General features: G+C 48.4%; 1 pseudogene; it reads left to right on the top strand.

Annotated features, from left to right (window-relative positions):
* The window catches only part of LOC119097209 (chloride channel protein 2-like), a 94,050-nt pseudogene extending 80,961 nt beyond the window's left edge, over positions 1 to 13,089 (top strand).
* The last annotated feature ends 606 nt before the right edge of the window (positions 13,090 to 13,695 follow it).

The raw sequence follows: 13,695 nt of genomic DNA, 5'->3' as shown, positions 1-13,695 counted from the left end.
TGACTGCTAATCTTACGATATACAGGCGACGTTGACAGGCCATTGATTTAAGTGTACCGAAACAGACTTATTTATTGGCTAGTGACCTTCCTATAACCTTTCAGGTCGTTCGTGACTGGCTAAAAACCTTGTGATGGTTGTCAGGACGGAACAAGGTCACCAAGTCTGATAACTATGGATAAGCATTTATGGTCCTAGGCCCTAGACGATTTATGCACTGAATGTTATCCAGAGTGTAATTTTGTGCATGGTTGTCAAAAAAGTACCAATTTGTAAGCGGGGAGGCTGCATCATTTTTTTCGCCACTGAAATGTGTATGAGAGGAAAAGCACAAGTTGAGCTCAACTAGCGAGGCCGGAATAGCTGGATTCCCTTGACACTAAGCGTCTTACTTATTTCCGTTTCGCGGCTCTAGCTCAATTTGTACGAAATGACAAGATCCCCCTCCCCTCTCTCCCTCGGCAACGACGCGAGCGAAAATAGGTCCCGTCCGGCGAGGGCTATGGACTGCAGTTACAGAAGTGCACATCCGAGTTACGGCTGACAGGGGCGTGCTGCTTCCGTGCACTCTGAGGAACCACTGAAAGGGAGTAATCTGGCCGATGTGCTGCGGAATGCTGCACCCTCACAGGCGCGTCCGTCTGATATTCCGTTCCAAGCTGGTGAGGCGCGCGTTGATATCTGCAGCCGGTATAATGAAGGATGAATATGGAGCCTATAGCGTCATTGGAGCATGGGGAAGATAATCAGGGATGCTTTGCCCGGGTCTACTTCTTTGATGTTCAGGTCTTTTTGCCTTGTCTTTATTGTCGATGGCTCATACTTCCTGACAAATCTGTCGTGAAACGGCACCGCGCCGGCAAAGTGACCCGGCACTCTATTGAACCGGACACGCGACCACGTGTTGCAGCTGCCGGCTCTTTAGGGTAGCTGACACATGACACCTGAGCCCCTCATGTCCTTGATTCAAACAAGGAAAGCCTTGAGCTCCTGGCTGTTCGGCATTGTGAGCTCAGAGTTCTTGTGATGGCTGTTATCGACCTGTCATATACGTGGAGATATTGGTGGAACCACGGTACCAGGCAATTATTGGATATGTTTCAATAGTCAACGTTTGATGCTGTGCTTGCGATCACTGGTGATTATAGCACAATCATAAGCATTTGTGAACATAAACACAGCTTGAGACGCCGAGTGTTGACAATGCAATCAATGTTTGTTTGATAGCGTCGTTTAAACCAGTATTCCCTGGCTTCTTGGCGGTCTAAAATTGTCAGCATCAAAACTCGCACACCTGACCCTGGATCACTGATGACGCTGCAGGCGAGCTGACTCATGATACCTAATGTCGTCTCGTGTTCTAATGCGTTCTCGTCACGCGCCTGCCGTCCATGACCCCCCCCCCCCCCCTCTTGGGCCTATAGGGCACCAAAATATCGTGGCAAAGGGCACCACAATTTCATTTTTGGTCAACATATCCTTTATTTCCGGGACAGCATCGAAGCTCAGGGGCACCACAAACGCCGCCAAATATTCAAGTTCAACTCAACCTAGCAAATAATTAACCACAAGCAACAAAGTTGCCTAAATCTGGTGGGCCATTCCGGCAGCAGATATTTTACCGATTAAAAAAACAGGAATCTGAAAATAGAGGGACCGAGATTCAAGGACTTCTTTATGAGGTGGGGGGGGGGGGGGAGGGGGGCTATAAAGTTCCAGTAACATGCTGTCAGTTGACATATGACACCGTACCTACATATCGGCCGCCGACACCGGACACCGGACCCCCGCCGTCCCGCTCTGGCGGGAGCCGTCTGTGCTGGCGTCGCACTTCTGACGGACAGGTGTGGCTCTGCCTGCCGGGCCGACGCCGACGCCGACGCCCCGCTGCCACTCAGGGCGACAGAGGCGGCCGCGCGCTGTTGTGAGCAGCGGCGCTTGTGACGCGGAAGAGTCACTTGTTTTCCGGCCGGGCGGGTAGGGATGCCGGCACGCCTGATGTATTAGATGGCCCGCGGCGACGGGACGGGCGCGGCCGGTGCGGTCGTGAGTGGCGCGCGCAGGACAGCCGATCGCCGACCGCGGCGGTATGGCGGAACAGGGCTCGGGACGGAGCCTGGCGGCTAGCCCAGCGGCTGACGGCTGGGGACAGGGCCCAGCGGCTGACGGCTCGGGACAGAGCTCAACCGCTGACGGTTTGGGACAGAGCCCGGCAGCTGACGGCTCGGGACAGAGCCCAGCGGCTGACGGCTCGGGACAGAGCCAGCGGCGACGGCTCGGGACAGAGCCCGGCGGCTGACGGCTCGGGACGAGCCCAGCGGCTGACGGCTCAGGACAGAGCTCAACCGGCTGACGGCTCGGGACAGAGCCCAGCCGCTGACGGCTCGGGACAGAGCCCGACGGCTGATGGTTCGCGACAGCCCGGTGCGCTCGACCCGCCGCCAGGCCAGCGTTCCGCTGGTGCGACAAACCGCACGGTTAGCGGATCGACCGGCCCGGCAGCGGTGGCCTCATCCCGTGCCTTTTAACATTTTTTTGGGGGGGATGACCTTAAGCCGTGTTGATGGGACGAAGCAGCACAGTGCTGTCTTGAATGAACAGCAGAGTGGAAGAGTGAATGTGCTATCTCACGTTCTTCCGCCTCATTCCTTTTCTAAGACTTCAGAAGATAACTGAGCTTCTTCCGGCCCATGGGGATGAAGGTCATTTCAAAGGGAACATTAATCATAATGTCCCACCCTTAGTGGCCTTCCCAGAGCATTTAATCATTTCATACAAGACAAGCGGCTCACTAGAATCTGGTCCCCTTTCCGGGTTCGTGACGGAATAAATGAGGTCGGCCATTTGCGCATATGACCCCACTTAATGTGAATAACGGGGTCCATAAAAATCAGGTAGTGCGGGAGACGTGGACCATAACGATACAAATGAGGATGCATGAACATATTTCGGCGTCAGTCTCTGCTGGACTGAGCTGCATTACGTTCATTTGCAGATCATTTTAGCAACGCTTTGCGCCAGGCTCGACTGATTGGCATCAGGCTTGTAGCTATGTCTGGAGGCGTGGGCTCCGCTCAATACGCGCCACACACTGCATGTTCCTGTGGCATCTCGCGTGAGGGGCAGCACAGAAGTGGCTGTGCTGTGACCTGCGTGCGAGGAGCGGTGCCGAGCGGTACAACATAGCCCGCCGGGTTATGAGGGCAATAGCGGGCCGGTTATTACCGGTTATTACCGGCAGTGCTCGTTGTGGTCATATCTGAGGTCCTACGTCCGGGATGGACCGTTTCAGAGCTGTGTGCCCAAGGACAGCGAAGTGGCAGGCTAATGCTCAGACCACCGGGTCGTGGACTGTACAGTGGACTGCTTTGTGGACAGCGCAGTGGACTGTGCTGTGGACCATGCGGTAGGCGGTGTGATTTACCGCGCGGCGGACTGGTTTTTTTTTTGTTGCGTTGTTGACGTGGTGGACTGCGCAGTGGACGATGCGTCGGCCCATGCGATGCACTATGCGGTGGACTGTGCGGTGAGCTGTGCGGTGGACCGTACGGTGGAGTGTGCAGTAGACTGTGCAGTGAACGGTGCGGTGACCATGCGATGGACCGTGCGGTGGACTGTGCGGTGGACCGTGCAGTAGACCGCGCTGCGGATCGTGCGGTGGACCATGCGGTGGACCGTGCGGTAGACTGTGCGGTGGCATGCGCAGTGGACTGTGGGGCGGGCTGTGCAGTAGACCGTGCGGTGGACCGTGCAGTAGACCATGCGGTGGACCGTGCAGTAGACCGCGCTGTGGATTGTGCGGTGGACCGCGCGGTGGGCCGTGCAGTGAGTCGCACGGCTGGCTGTGGTGGTGCTCGGCCTGCTAGACCGCAGCGTCGAACAGAGTACGGCGCTCTCTGCCGGGGCACAGGGGCTGATTGGGTCCACGCGCTATTCAACCACGTCCCGCACCATGGACGGGAGCTCGGCATGATGACATTGTCCAGCGCGCTGCTTGTATGCATGATTAATTAAACCGCCCGCTGCGCATCTGGAGGCCGGCTGTTGTGTGCGTTCAGCATATAATTTGCCTATATATTTTGGTAATGCCTGTGGCATTTGGCTACTGCATGTATTTGTGCTGTTGGAGCCAAATGGCTGGATTGCATGATAAAACGTTCAAATCGGATACGCATTTCACTCCATAAAGGCTAACCTTGCCTGGAAACAATTTTCTGAGAAACATCAACCATGGCTTCTAAAGAGCGCTAAATGATTCCCGAGTGGCAAACATCCAACATTGGTTTTGTTAAGTTGCACAATGTTTCATGAGGTCTAAATTAGTGCGAACTTTTTGGCGTTTTTGTGAACCCGTATATCAACCTGAAGCTGAGAACACCAGCAGTTTAAACACACGCCATGTGGATGGGTGCCAACCCACAGAGGGATGCAACGAGAATAAACGGCACTTGACTGCGCCTTAACCTTGTCCATGGTGCATGACTGTGAAACTTATGATTAAAGTTGTATTAAGCGGACAGTTAAAAAACCTGCATGAAAACATCGAGTACTTTTTGGTAACTTGCTCCCCATTTGTTCTAATGATGCGTACAGTAATTTAGATGGTTCAATAAGTAGCACTTTGATTGAATCGTTAATGCTAATCATAACAGCTGTACGGTTCCAGAAGAGTCTCGCTCAACGCAATCTCGCAATGGCTGGCGTTCGTTGAAAGCAGCTTTTGCCTTTGAATGGTAGGACTCACTAGTTCTGCAAAACCAATCACTGCAGTACATAAAATAGAGGCTTCCGTCGGCTGGGCAACCGGAAGCGCACGCAGACCGAACGGGAGATTTCACAAGTTACCCCCAGGCTTCTGAAAAAGCTGGGTACGGTCCTGTCCGATGCCGCACAGTGGTGAAGGGGCGCACGTAGTCATGTCTGGTAGCGGCAGTGGTATCGCCCAGTGGTTTGAGGGCACATGCAGCCATGTCTGGTATGGGCAGTGATACTGCCTAGTGGTTAGAGGGCACACGCAGTCATGTCTGGCAGCGGCAGTGGTGTCACCCAGTGAGAAGAGGGTGCATGGGCAATCTGACAAATAACAATGAATGTAACAAAAAGCAAACTTTCTTTTGCAATTCCGATATGCTATAAAGTAGTGTTATGCCTGTTCATGTAGTTCATCAAGCAGCGTTGTCTATCCATTGAATTTAGCACGTCATTTGGTGAATGAACAAAATAAGAGGTGCATCAGGAACAGGGTTTTAGTGTGATTAGAAGAATATTTTGGTAACATAAGAAGCGCTCCACATTATGAACATCCCGAACTGCTACCAAGCCAAACTGACGTCACGTCCAACTGCTGCACGCAGCATTTGTGCCGCTCTTATTCGGTGTTTGGGGTCTCAGCGTTTACAAAATATGCAGCCATATTTCTGAGATGAGAGATCACCTTGATTATTTGTGAGAATGTTTGCAGTCAGGTTTACGGAAGAAGCACTGAAAACAATTGTATGAATTATAGTAACAGTAAACACGATTTAAAACTGTCTGACGCTTTTTAAAACGCCAATTATGTTAAAAAGCACTAAAAAAAAAAACAGTAGTCACATCACATCATTACCAATACAAGCCATTGGTACACACTACCAGTGATCACACGCATTTTGAGCCCCCGATTCACACTTTTGTCAAATAAGTGTGATCTCACATTTGCACAGCTCGCGGGAATATGAAATTGCAGGTTTTCTCACAATTTCCACACTGATCTTCAGTCACAACACCGGACTTCACCGTAACTCCCCTTCAAAACAAAGTCTTAACGGGGTTTCATGATAATGCAGCTCAAGAGGTTCTTCTTGTAAAACACAATTTTTTGTTCAAGATTTTAAATTTGCCGTATCATATATGTGAAATGCTTGGAAAAATGTATATATATATATACATATATAATTACTGTAATGTTTCCCTAATTCATAATGCCCTGCTAACCCACAAACCCGTGCAAGGTTATGTGCTCCGGTACGTAAGGCGCCAACCGAGCTGTCTGTAAATGATACGTTAGTAGAAGAAAAAAAAACGCCAGCAGAAGAAAAAAGGCAGATTTGCCGTCGCGTCTTATTTTATAACTTCGGGAAAGTGCCCATTGTTTGGGTGCTGTACTTTTTTTGCAGATAGTGGCGTTTGTTTTTATAACATTGACCTGTGGTCTAGAAATAAGGAAAAATGACCCGTTCACAACGAGTGTCGCAAAACCCGAAGTTGCTCACGCTTGTGTTCGCGATACGCATTCAGCAGTAAAATCTTGCTGACAACCAATCATCTTCCTCGGACTGTACCACATGTGCAGCATCATCGCCTCTGCGAATGCATCAGCGTCCATGCTGTTTTGACCATAAACGAAAAACAGCCTGTAATATCACGGGGATCCAGCGACGTTTCTATGGCGTCATTAATCAGAAGACGATTTTGAAGTTGGGTGTAAATAAGCCTTTTCGTACTTTGCGGGCGTGTAACTCAAGAACCAGAGCTTTTTGGGTCTCAAAAAGAGCATATCCGTGAACTGCATTAAAACGTCCTCAAGATGGCTATTTCAATTAAAAACGCCATGCAAATGTGGAACATTTCCTTTAACATTTCACCAGCATGCAGTAGCGTTACCAAAATGCATGACTAAATCCGTTGAGAACAGCCAGCGGGATTGAGATTTATGACACATTTGCGCCCGGACAAAAGCGTTCTGTGCCGTCGTTACCGAACATATTGATGACCTGCCACATATCTAACATTATCCCATGAGATTCCTGTGAAATTGTTAGGACGTGCATATGTCCCGACCCTTTTTTCTTCCTTGTGTAATAAATTGCTAGCGTTTCATTGGTGTGGCGTATATGTGGTTGCGATTTTAATGCGGCTGAGTCAGAGCATCTCTCGATACAAAGTAGTGTGCACGGTTCTGTATACGAAGAGTAAAGGGGCAGACAAATATTGGTCTGGTTATGACTTCTGCCCCGAAAAAATGCACATAGTTATGCCCTCGCATATGTTGCATGCAGACCAGGATCATCAGGAGCATCTAACCTCGGGAGATAGCACTTTACTTTGCGCAACCCTGAATTCGCGGAATGCTTGCGTGGCGTAAAATGGCGTTGCATGTTCTCTATCTAATTGGGTTTCACTCCGCTGTGCCTAACTATTACCGTTGTGTACTGTATTTTTAACTCCGCTGGGTATTCCCTTTATTCCGGCATAAGATCCTGACACGGCAGAGGTCAGGCAAACTTCTTCTAACTAAATGCACTATTAATCCTAAAATATGTCAGGCTAGTGATCACCTGTCAGGAACATTTAGCGCATCCTCAAGAAGGCATTATATAAGGTCAGGACGTGATTAGATATTTGGTCAGGCCCCTGACGTGAGTTTATCAGTGTCATGTCTTATATCTCGCTTTTTTCCTCCTCTTACACTGCCTTCAGTTTCCTTTCTTCTTTAGGTCAATTTTTGACATAATTTATGGTCTGATGGGGCCGCCCGCAGGGCTATGCAAATAGCACACGATAACATAACCTTCTGGGGCCATCTGAGTTTTGCCTGTCAGCGTCGAACCAGATTGAGTTGTCACGGCCATTACTGACCAGTAGATCAGCATACCCGAGACATTTCCAAGACCATGAGTTCTGTGTGACGTGTGATCTAAAAACGCAGAAGGATCATGGCGGATAGGGTGGCCGGACCTTTATATGACATGATTCTGTCCGAGCCTGGGCCTGACTTCATTTTAACCCTTAATCACTGCCAGCATGGTACAGGTCAGAAGTGCACGAACATGCTCCTCCGTTTCATGCCAATTTTAAGCTCTTACGGCTATTACTACGTTAGCTCTGAATCTAATCCAAAATTATGAAACAACACTCCTGGGAGGCGAAAGACTCAAGATGATGTCTGGTTAAGCTGAAACATGGTCATGGTATCCAGATAGCGGCTATGACGATGGTGTCAAGACCCTAAGTTATAGCAGGTTATGGGCAAGCTTCATCCCGGGTCATCCATGCATTCATGCATATAACTCTCCTAACGTTAGTGGAAAAGTATACGCCCACGTCTACGTCGAGTCATGCTCACGTCGTGGGATGAATGAAACCACAAGCATGTTGACAGAAGTCAAAACCGCGAACATATTCCCCAGCTGTTGGACACTGCATTACATTATCATGTCCGCTAGCTCAAGTTGGTTTGTTGGGTCTGTGTATTTATATATCATCCCATTGTATAGCTTCAAGACACTCATGAAAGTGTTGTGTTCTATAAATGTGTCGGTCAGTGGGTGTTCGCCCTGGCGGGTCATAAGGTTTTGGTATGATTTGTATTTGTATAGGTTATATAGATACTCTAGTTATGTCTGTATGCCACATAATCTATTATATATATATATAAGATATATATATATATATATATCTATATATATATATAATATACTATATTCGTTGTGCATGTTTACATGTCTGTATACCACTGTTATCTACCATATATATTAGTATATCTATATATTATATATAATATATATATATATATATGTATATCTCTCTCTCTCTCTCTCTCTCTCTCTCTTCTCTCTCTCTCTCTCTCTCTCTCTCTCTCTCTCGTCTCTCTCTCTTTCTCTCTCTCTCTCTCTCTCCTCTCTCTCTCTCTCTCTACTCTCTCTCGCGTCCCGAAAGCACATCCAAAAAATATTATGCGCAACATTTTGCGAAAGCCTGTTAAAGCGCTGATGTACCATGTACTCAGGACCTACGAAAATAACAAACGGACAGGCAAGGTCTGTACGTCATGTGGTTCTAGGGTGGAGACGGGCATGATTTTGCGGATAGAGAGTCGATACGAAACAGCCGCGGTCATGTCGCGGTGCAGTGCCACTAGCGCCACCACCGGTGACGGCCGGAACTAAAGAAATTGCTATTGTTCATGGAATAAAAATGAAGCAGCAATGACTTACGCAGGGCTGTGCACCCTCCAAAAATTCACAAATAAAAGTTTCTGTCACGTTATTTAGCTCAAGTATGCATACAAATTTGGTAAGCTGGAAATTTATGGCTTAAAATGGCATGCAGTAACCCAAATAAATACGCGCCCGGGTGGGGGTCAAATTGACCCCCCCGGAAGTTTTTCCAGAATGATTTCCGAACGGCGCGGCTTAGCCGCGCCAAATTTTTCACAGCTGTACACAATGGAATAGCGGACTGTTTGGCAGTAAAAGTTTAGATCCACCTGGTAAGGGTCGCTGACCTATGGCAGGGTCAAAGCCAGGCGATGGTTTCAGCGAAGGCAATTTCTAGGGAATCCCTCAATCTGATCCATCAACGGAGTGTTAGACGAGCCATACATCGCTGAGATGCTTTCTTAGGCAGCACAAAAGTTAAATGAGCAAATCACAATTGACATAAGTTTAGGTATGAAGATTCACACCTAGGACAAAACCAACTTTGTTTTGTTACTCTAGAGCTTGCTGTATGGATGGTTTCTGGTGCTCATTTCGAGTTAACTGATAGCAGCGACCGCGTTATGCATCGTCCATGGACATCTTAGGGGTCATAATAGGTCCTTGACCCAAATGACTCAGGTCAAACATTTGTTTTAGGAACAGTACTGCCCAGCGTAATCTTTGTCGCGTAGTCATATGCAAAACTCAAAGCAATCTTGCATGATTTTGGTCACCTTGACATTCAAAAGGTGGAACAAGGTCACTGACCTTGAATGAGAATGTGACCTTTGCTTAGCAACGGTTATCTAGATTCTGCGAGCACTTTGGAGACCAACCTGGAACTTGACATTGTTTGACCTTTTTAACACAAGTGTCATGACCTAGGAACCTGAAAACTTTGAGCTAAGTGATTTCACGTACAGGTCAACACGCCCGGTAAATTTGGTTTGTCTCTAGCTTTCTTAGCTTCCGAGATCTCAGGGGACGGCGTCGAATTGACCCTCCTCCCCCTCCCCACCCGAGCGAGGGGTATCTAGGCTGCCAACCGTGCGCGTGTTAACCAGCATGATGCAATAAAATAATCAAATCAATAAAGATACAAGAACGAGAAAAAGGCGCAACTGGAATACGATACAGAATAAAACAAGTTTCCTGCGCGTCTAATTTGATTGGAGCAGAGTGTTGGATTAGTCTGCTTTTTGAGTGATCAGTTCGCCAAGCGGCCAGCGTATTATTATGCTGTTTTGCTTGAAAGTGTCAAGCATTGCAGAAAGAGACGTTAGACTGTTAAAGCCCCACCAAAATGAAACAAAGCATTTGCACCAAACGTACAAAAAGCCTTTCACAAACCTGCTTTTGGGGCCCATATCTTTTTCATCGAGATTCAGTATCGTGGCAGGTATTGTACAGCATAAGCCACAAGCATTTCTGATGTCCGAATGGAGCTGATAATGATAAAAACCGCCACCTTAAAGAGCAAAACGCGTTTTCGTTTAAGACATATTAACATGCGGAGAGCAAGCATGCGGAGAGGCGCAGTTAAACAGCGAACGACCAGAACCACTGCAGGATGTGGCAGTCAAATAGAGACAGAACTGCGTTGGTGGCAGTGCCCTTCCTCGCCATTCACCAATGTATGTAGATGCATGTAGATGTATGTAGATGTATCGCCAATGTAGGCGTTCGGTGGCCACGTTTTTTCAGTCATGTCAGCAGCGACGTGTGTTATTCAACCACCTGGTTTTCTGCGTTTGCAGATCGCAGTGCTCATAGCGAACGCCATATCGCAGCTGTTGCAGCCATCCATATACGACAGCATCATCCAGATCAAGAAGCTGCCGTACCTGCCGGATTATACGTACGTCCACAAGTCAGTCCTGGCAGCACGCCCCCTGTTGGTCGCCCGGAGTGTTTTCGGGGCCGTTCATTCCTTGGACTGCCGTGTTTGAAATATGAACTGATGTACTGCGTTTCTTATGTGCGTTTGTAATACTGGTTTAAGCCCACGAAATACGGTGTTGTGATGCTGGCGGCCACGTTAAGCCTCAAGAACAGAGCTGGAATTAACCCCTGCGGAGCTGTGGCTTGCAGTCGTAAATTTCACTGAGCCATTGGATCCCACGTCACACCACCATTGCGCCTGTCTTCTGGAGCGCCAACAGCCCAGCTGCGGGTGCGAGGAACAGAGCTGTACTGCGTGCGCGAATATATCTCCGTTTTCCGGGCTCTGGCAGTTTTTTCATTTCCTCGGAGCTTCTGGCAAGGTGTTTTAATGCTGTAATATCGAATCATGTGGAATCGCATTCTTCAAACCATGGCAGGTATTCCCGGATGCGTGTGACCCAACGTGACGCAAACTCTGCATTCGGCTGAGCATCGGTAGACTTACGTTTAGTTGCATTATTTCATGTTGTTAAAAAGTCACTATCATGATACGGATCGAAAAAATGTCAACTAAAATGATCGTGCTTAATTAGAGATGAAATGTTATCAGACAGTTTCCTCAGAAATTGTGACTTGTTGCGAGGAAAAAAGGGAACGTTCTACATTTGAAGATAATGAAGTAAGCATCAGCTATGATGAAAAAGATCACTTGTACTTTGTAATTCCTTAGTGAAAAAGAGTGCTCTAGACGATGCATTTTCTCTATTTAGTAAATATGTTTTCATTGTGTCATTGTATGATAACGACGTTTACGGGTGTAACATTGATTGAAAGCCAATCGGACAGCCGTTATATCTGGAAATCGTACTCCTGAACGTCAGATATGAATGACCGACAATCATATTTATTATTAGCCCCGATCGTCGCATGGCTAGTAGAATGGCAGGATTTGAATGACGTACTATGACGTCATGGATATCTGGATGACCTTGAAATAGTCTCCCCGAAATAATCTGCATCTTTGCGGGCATATAGCTCAGAAACTATAGAGGCTTAGTCATAATTACAGGGCTGTGAACTGCACCGAATGATCTCCAATATGGCCATTTCAATTGAAAACCCCATACAAACGTGGAACACTCACTTAAACCATCGATTGCTTCAAACAGTGCCCCAGTACGCCGGTGTGCGGTGGTCCTGCAAACTGCGTCGCGCTGGGCAGCCAGTGGCTCGGTGACCTCGACCGTCCGGAGCCGGTCGTTCCGGCCGTGTCGCCGCGCCGTCGGCCCCCGCGGTCGTCGTCGGGCGGTGGCGTCGGGGCGGGGCGACCACTCGTGCGACCAAATTGGAGGAGAAGTAGGTCACGCGATCATTCGCTGAGCAACGGAGCGCCGCGGCGCGCTCCTGAAGAGAAATTGCTCTATTTAAGACGCGCTATGACCGGTGTCATGTAAAATTGAAAACGTGACAAATGAGTGGTTCGGTCCTACGCCCCTTTCGCGACTGATAATTTATTGGCAGTAATGTTGCTCGTGTGGAAGTCGAGTTCTGCTCGTTTTAATTCATGTTTTGGCTAACTGCGCAGCCTATGTTCATGGGCTGAATATGGGGCCGGAGCTTAGTGACGAGGTGCGAATGTTGTATCAATGACGTCACCAAGGGAATGTGCTCAGGCTTTGTCTGTAAACCACATTATATGTCATGGGCATTACTGGCCGATACGCCATGCACTATTCGCTCCGCTTGAAAACACTTATGCACGCATGTTTGGCGCAAAATAGGCTTGAATCAATATACATATTCCGTATGTTTCGAGGGAACTGGAATGTGTAAGTTATTTTACCCCGCAGGCTGAACCCACATAGAGTTTTACAGCCCTTAGACTTTCCCAAGCAGTTCAAAAACATACAGTTTGCAACACTTGGAGCAAGTTCGCTATATCAAACCACTAACACGGATTAGTATAGGAAACAGCATTAAGATGAGGAGAACTTGCGTCCTAACATATGCAGTCATCACCATCTACAATGCCGCTCGGGCGTGATGACCGAAGTGGTTGCAAAGCTTCTGGCTTGTTTTTCATGCCGCGTCGTCCTTTGGCTGCAGACGCCTACTCCATCTACTGGAGGACATCATGGTGCGGGGTGCAATACATCTGCCCTCATCACCACCGACAGCTTCGGCATGTGCTGCGAGAAAACAAAATCTCTCCAGCGTGCCGCTGGTCGACTCTCATGGTGAGTGACGTCACGTGTCATGTGATAGTGCTAGTTATCATTTTGGGAAACCCCACCACGCAGGTACTACTTGTTCCTCTGACCGTATCATACAGTGCACCTCACAGTGACAGCAGTGTTCGTTTTCTCAACCTGTCGCATTTATGCCATCCGCGGTCTATCAACTTCCTGCGTTTAGCATGCTGGAGAGTGCGTGGTTACTGTGCAGACATTCTCAGAACCCGAAACGAAATGGGCTGGTCGGATTGCCCAGTTGTGTTATGACTGGTAAGGATCACCAACCCAATTGTCAGTGCTTGTGGCAGTTGTCCAATTGTATTCCATGATCAGGCCTTCCAGTCTTGTCAGGTCGGCGGCAAGATGCGGGTAAAAAGAGCGTAAAGTTGGTGCTTCTTGTGCGTAACATCTGACGACTGCGAAATCCGCTGCGGATTCTGCAGCAGTCAACATGGTGTCGACGTGCCTTACGACCGTGGTGCTGAGTCTGGTGTCAGGCTGTACTCCACCCGGCATGCTGTCGGTCGGGACTGTTGTCAGAAGGCACCGGCTGGTGCCTTCTGTGCGGTGTTTTGGCTTCGTGGCATTCAGCTCTCTAACATGCTTCTTTCTGGTAA

This window comes from Pollicipes pollicipes, unplaced genomic scaffold, assembly GCF_011947565.3.
Source record: "Pollicipes pollicipes isolate AB1234 unplaced genomic scaffold, Ppol_2.1 Scaffold_4295;HRSCAF=5057_pilon_pilon_pilon, whole genome shotgun sequence".
In the NCBI taxonomy this organism is placed as follows: Eukaryota; Metazoa; Arthropoda; class Thecostraca; order Pollicipedomorpha; family Pollicipedidae; genus Pollicipes; species Pollicipes pollicipes.
The sequence above is the reverse complement of the archived record's forward strand: the minus strand, read 5'-3'. Positions and strand labels throughout refer to the sequence as shown.